Source organism: Arachis hypogaea, chromosome 20 (assembly GCF_003086295.3).
Source record: "Arachis hypogaea cultivar Tifrunner chromosome 20, arahy.Tifrunner.gnm2.J5K5, whole genome shotgun sequence".
Classification (NCBI taxonomy): Eukaryota; Viridiplantae; Streptophyta; class Magnoliopsida; order Fabales; family Fabaceae; genus Arachis; species Arachis hypogaea.
In genome coordinates this window covers 109,868,961-109,875,985 of record NC_092055.1, presented here as the reverse complement: position 1 = coordinate 109,875,985, position 7,025 = coordinate 109,868,961, and the positions used below count along the sequence as shown (strand labels likewise).

The following is a 7,025-nucleotide window of genomic DNA, read 5'->3' as shown; positions in this document are numbered from 1 at the left end:
ACTTATCAAGAATTAAGAAGTGAGAGGGAAAATGATATATTTGTAAGGTTGCTAATTGAAATTAGTGATGATAGGTAGGTATACTTAGCATGGAAATTTTTAACTTCCAGATTAAAGGATGAGCATTGTATTTCATCCTTTTTTGCCTCTGAAATGTTTTTTTTTTAAATGGCAATTTATATTGATTTCCTCTGAAATTTGACAAAAATCATTGTACAGTTTGATAAAAATCATTGTACTTCTTTTCTATTTATTTAAGTGACATTAACTTCTCTTTATAAAAGATAGTAGTATTTTGAAAGATTTTATTTTCTAATTTGTATAATAATTAAGGAAATGTGAGTAAATACTTTTTGAACTAGGACTATCTTCATAAATGATTTTGATTTCTATCTTCCAATTTGGTATAAAAAATCATTGGCTCCCTCTCGAAGTGTTTTTGACTTAAAATCAATGTATAATAGTAGACTCCAATGATCTTATGCAAAAGAAAGGTGACATTAAACTTTGGATGTTACACGGTTTTAACATAATAGATTGGACAGGCTTTTTTTCATACATTGATTGAATCCACAACCCGTATTGCAAGTTGCTTAATTCCTACAAGTTTCTTGGTTGTCCTTGCTATTTAGCTTTCACAATTTGTCCTATACCATCATCCTTTGGGGCCAGGGGCCACTACCCTGAAGCCAGGTTCGTTAGCTTCCACATACATTAATTTGATTCCACATATAATATATATTTTTTTAACCAATTTACATTGTCTTAACAAATTAAACAGCTGTGAAAGTGGGGAGAGATTCCAAATTTTTTTTTGTCATTTACAATGGCATTATAGCTAATAACAAATCCTGATTTGGAGTATTAGTTACTTTTAATCACAAGTCACAAGCATTAAAAAAAAAAAAAAACAAAAAAAGCTTCCATGAAAAAGGAAAATAGAGTGTCTCTATTGGGTATCCCTAAAGAGCATGATGATAACCATGATGACGATGAGGATGATCACATGAGAGAGCAAGCATGTGGGTTCTCATCACTGAAGATCTGAGGTGGTGGTGGTGGTGCATGCAAGTGAAACTGCTCCGGGTACGTATATACAGGCATATAGCTGTAACCGCCATGATGATGTGGATGCATAACAGGAGCATATCCATATCCATATGCAGATGGAAATAGAACATGTGGAGCTGCCATATACTCCATTCTATATTCTGCTCCATCATCACCATTTCTTCATTATTATTATTACCACCACCACCACCGCCTCCCTTGTTCTTCTTGCCATCACCGCCACCAACACCACCATTGTTCTCCTTGTTGTCTGGTTTCTTAGGTGGGACCACCTCCACCTTCCTCTTGAGCTTCTCCGTTAGATTCGCAGCCAGAGCTCACCGTAAATAATATAATAGTCATCTTGTGACCATCTCCTCTAAATACTAAAGCTGTTACTTGCATGGTTCTTTGACAGCTAAAAAGACTTATCCTACTAGGTGAGATTCATCAATCAAATGACACAATACATTTTTCTTGATATCCAAAATAGTTCAAACAATTTTTATTATTCCAACATATTTATCATGTTCCCTTCTTTCATTTAAGGTTCATCTCAAAAGGCCAGGGAAATACCTTCATGTTTGTTTTCTCTCTTAAGTATTGCTGAGTACCTAAGCACCAAGATACAGGTTAAGTTCTTGCATTAAGTGCTTCTAGTAGAGGGAAATGCAGGTTTACATGAGAAATACAATTTCAAGTGAATTTCAAAGGGCAGTGCTTCATCTTTCATTTGGAGAAGTCTATTTTAGCCTTGGTCTTGTTGCATTGGTCATTGGTGAGGCCTTATTACTTCGTAAATTACATTTTTGTTTCAAAATATAATTTTTTTTTTATTGAAGATATATAATATAAAGTTCAAATTTATCCATGCTTGCAATCAATGTGCTTTGGAGGAGGCACTTGGGAAATGTTTAGATTCAGATATGGGCTTTTGGTGATATTTAAATTTAACAATTATTATGCTTGCCTTATTGACTGATATCAAGATTCCATTTTATATTGTTGTCTTGGGATCCTTAACTTCCGTAGATATGATCTGCCGTCTGGCAGACTTTTCAACCACACAATTTATCACAACAACATTCCGCCCAGAGCTTGTGAAAGTTGCTGACAAGATCTACGGAGTAACGCATAAAAGCCGGGTTAGCCGTGTTAATGTTGTATCCAAGGACGATGCTCTAGAATTTATCGAGCATGATCAGATGCAAAATGCTGAATAAGGTTAGAGAACCTCATAACATTTCTGCTATGGAGTTAAAGGTTTTGAAAATAACATGAAACATTTTTATAATAGCTGCGGCTGTTGATCTTGCTAGGATGGAAAATTTTCCTTCTGGTGGCACTTAGTGACTATTGGTATTCTACTAAGCTAACTCACGCTATATAGGGAGAGGTCCAAGTGAGAGGAGTGCTTTTATGAGAGAAATAAATTTGGGTTATATCTTTTACATCAATGGTCAAGATTAAAGTTGCATGAATTCTTAATTGGTCATATGGTCTTTTTAACAATTCTTAATCTTGACTATCTATATATGGTTATGTGGTCCAGATTATATACATATATAGGAGATTTATTTAGCAAGAGTAGTAGTCTTATATGAATGCGAGAGACACAAATCCAGACTGCAAATTATAGCCATATATGGATAGTTAGGATTAAAAGATGTTAAAAAGTCATTTAGCACCTAAAAAACTTATTCCATCTGCATCTATCTATCTATCTATCAATTTTATCTATATAAAAGTTGATACTAAAATCATTCTATATTCAACTAATTACATATAGATTTTTTTAAAAATTTGCCATGTCAGCATGTTAGTATAGATGTAATTTTATTGTGAAACCAAATATATATTTTCTTTCAACCTCAATGTTAATTGTTGTATCAGTTTTCATAATAATTAACAAGGTAATCTTTCCAATTAAAATCTCTTTTTAATAATTTTAAATGTCTTTATTATTCAATTCATATTTAATAACTATTCTCACAATAATTAGAGACACATGAAATAAGTTGATTATTCATTTGTTTTTACAATTGCATTTTTTATAAAATAATTTATGGAAAATAAGTGTGCTAGATTGTTTCAAAAATTAAAAATCAAAAGTAAAAAACAAATAGGTGGCTAATCTTTTTAAACGTGGATATTTTCGTCCCTCAAGATTGAAAAATACATTTAAATTCCTCACCTTATAAAACGCGTGACAATTATACCTCTCCGTCGAGTTGGGCCTCAAAACGACAACGGAGAACATTGACCTGGAGGGGTGGAGTCTGAGCTGTCCGTTTTGACTGATGATGTGGATGGGGAACAAATTCTTAATGAACAAATTAGTCCTTATGCCCCAAAACGACGCCGTTATATGGCATGGAGATAATTAAGAGTAATCCCGGGTCGACAACAAGAGTTGATGTGAAACCTATCCCTCAATCCCTCCCTGTGTTATATGCTTCGAGGGCTGTAAGCAAGGATTTAAGGTTGGATGTAAGCCTTTCATCCATCTAGATGGAGCTTTTCTTAAGACATACCACGGAGACCAACTACTTTCAGCAGCGGCACAGGATGCGAATAACCAATTCTGTGTAGTGGCGTACGAGGTTGCCAGATCTGAGACCAAGAAATCGTGGAAATGGTTCCTCACACCGCTTCAAGAGGATCTGGGTGTTGCCAGTCAATTTGGTTGGAACTTTATGTCTGACCAGCAAAAGGTCATACTTCTAAACTGTTTATTTTTGGGTAGATTAGGCTAGTATGTTTTGGGCTAGCATATTAAATTACTCCCTACTGTCTTTACTACCAAGCACATTAGGCTGTTAGAGCACCATACTGGAAAGCTTGCACCAGTCTAAGAGAAAAGGTTACAGAGGCGGATAAAACTTAGCAACAGGTGGATTGCTGAGTGGGTGGGAGACAACGAAAGAAAAGATTTGAAGTTAGCAGAAAGAAGACCAAAGTGGATGTGGATCTGATCAAATACACATGTTCATGCAACATATGGCAATTGACTGGTAATGCTATTTAATTAGAAAGATTTTCTTTTCGTATGTTCTGATGTAATGCTATTTAATATGTGAATTGTTTTGGATTCAGGCATGCCATGCATTCATGCTATTGCTGCAATCAGAAAGAGGCATGACCAACCACAGGATTATATGCATCTTTGGCTGAGTATGAAATCCATTCATAAGACATATGCACATTGCATAAAACCAGTTCCTAGTGAGAAATTCTGGACTGAAGGAGACTAGTTCAGGCCTACTCCACCACCCATCAAGCGACCTATTGGGAGGCCAAAGGTGCACTGTCGCAACAAGGACACTGCTGAGGCTCATATTTAGGGGGACAAGCTGAAGAGAAGCTTTCAAGTTACATATAGCAAGTGCAACGAGAAAGGACATAACTACAAGACTTGTAAAGGAGCACCAAGCAACCCAAACTGAAAACCAAAAAGGAAAAAAGCTAAGAAGACTATTGATAATACATAAGCTTTGGTGTTGCTTTCCCTTTCACAATCAGCCCCTCAACTAGAGGTAAGTAAGCACAATTTATGCATAAGGATAATTTTTTACCTTTTAAAATTCGTCAGTGGTTATGGTGTCATTATACTTCTTTCTTAGGGACTAATTTGTCCATTTGGTTACCTTGCTGGACTATTGTCAGGCCCCCAACAAGTGTAAATCCACCATCAAATCCACCACCAAATCCACTCCCAAATACAGCACAAACTCAAAGCACCAATACTAGTGGGGGACCATCAAAGGAGACCTTGAAAGCAGCTAACAGTGGGACCACAAGAATTTTCAAATTCATCCTAACTCCTGGATCCAACAATCAGAAGAACTGAACACAACTGCATGGAATTCTGTTTTTTGTCCTAGTCATTAGCATGAATTAAACAATGCTTTCTAGTTAACATAGTTTGAAAAACTTGTTTACATGTCAACCAGACGTTTTGTTATTTTGTGGCAAACTTATGCTGTTATGTAATGTTTGGGATTAAGCCAAATATAATGTTGTTTCTATTTTGGTTATAATCTATGTAGGATTACTACCTTATATAATACTTGACTTGTAATATTTCTTAGTTGTTCAAACTTGATAGAAAATTGGATTCAATCCAAAATAGATTTCTCATTAAACAGCCAGCAGTGACAATTTTCATTACAACATCACCATTTAGATCAAATTATATTCAGCCCTTTAAGAAATATACATCAACAATAACAACAACTACACTAATCACAGTAATATGTCACAAACTCCTGGGCTTTTTCTTTTCAATACATAATAGTTTCCTTTCCAACTCTTCCATTTTTTTTTCCAATTCCTGACTTTAAAACAGTTGATCTTCAGCGTCTATTCCCTCAGCATCATCCACAGCACCCAATGCTTGAGACTCTATGGTGCTAATTTTTTTTCAGGTGTTCATCAAGCCAGAAAAAGTACCGACAGTAACATTCTTTAACCTGGAGTAAATTTTTGGAGAATCACTTAATTAGACACATTACAGTCTCATCCAACTATTGACAAATAGTAACTTACCTTGAAGAATGGACAACTGAGAAACATTCTATTAGGGTTAGTTGCTGTTCTAGACTTGTAAAGAATGGCATATACGCCGCAGAAGCACTTTAGCGCAATCCCATCTCAATCACATCCTCCTGGCACGGCGCATGAAGATCCCCCTCCAGGTCTTGTGCATGAAGAACCCCCTTCACTCGTCATGGATGATCGCACCATCAACGACCATGGGTTTGACCATGCATTTCGATCAAATAGGGCTCAATGATGGTAACAACGTCGTTTTGGGGCATAAGGACCAATTTGTCCATTAAGAATTTGTTCTCCATCCACATCATCAGCCAAAACGGATAGCTCAGACTCCACCTCTCCAGGTCAGTATTCTCCATTGCCGTTTTGAGGCTCAACTCGATAGAGGGGTATAATTGTCACGCGTTTTATAAAGTGAAGGATTTAAATGTATTTTTCAATCTTGAGGGACGAAAATGTCCACATTTAAAAAGGTCAGAGACCTATTTATCTTTTACTCAAAAACCAATGAACGATTTATACTATAGTTGAAAGACGTCAAGCTACTCTTATATAGTTTCTTCTATAGAAAAAAAAAATATTATTGCTAATTCATAGTTTTAGATTATCACAATTAACTTTATGCCTAATAGTCCATTACTTTTTTGCATTTACTTTAATAGTAGGGTAAATTATATTTTCTGTTTATGAAATTTGTCCAAAATTTTAAAAATACTCATAAGTTTTATTTTGCTTCAATTTTGTCTCTGAAGTTTTTGATTTGCATCAAATATAAATTTTTAGAAAGTTTAGGATTAATCCAGCAATAATGCATGACAACTATCTAATTTACTTGTGTTGAAGGCTGATTTTGTGAAACTGTTGCTAAATTTGGTCTTAAATTTTTTTTTTTGAATTAAAGGGAGCTCAACACAACAGAGTGGAGCAAAGAAAAGAGCTGAAAGTCCTAAAAAATAAATTACAAAACAACTCCTAGTTATCTTTGATAATCCATTCCTCAGCAAACGCAAATGACTTGTTTATAATTTCCCGCAAGCTGGATACCTGATTTCGAAACAGTCTGCTATTCCTTTCTAGCCATATTGTCCAGACAACAGCAAAGAACCCAATGAACCACCGCTTTCTCTCGATCTTCCATATTGCCATGTGTAACCAGCTTTCGAAGTGGTCCTTAAGATTACCAGGGGGACACCAACTCCTTCCAAACGCAAGCAGCCAAGCACACCACACCTGCCACGTGATATCACAACCAAGAAACAAATGGAATACAGTTTCCTCAGCCTTAGAACATAGCACACACTGCTTGTCATTCTGATCAAGAACACGTAGTCTACACAGGTGATCCTTCGTATTCACCCTCCCAATAAGCACAAACCAAGACAATAACTCAATTCTTGGAGGGACGAGCCCTTTCCATA

The 7,025-nt window shown here is 35.7% G+C and overlaps 1 long non-coding RNA gene across 1 annotated transcript; it reads left to right on the top strand.

Moving 5' to 3' along the window:
- The first annotated feature begins 900 nt into the window (after positions 1-900).
- LOC112782774 (uncharacterized) lies at positions 901-5,117 on the top strand. The gene is made up of 6 exons (XR_011879198.1): positions 901-1,490; positions 1,600-2,274; positions 2,348-3,764; positions 3,866-4,064; positions 4,147-4,586; positions 4,717-5,117. It is a non-coding gene; the product is annotated as an uncharacterized lncRNA (long non-coding RNA).
- Positions 5,118-7,025: the final 1,908 nt, after the last annotated feature.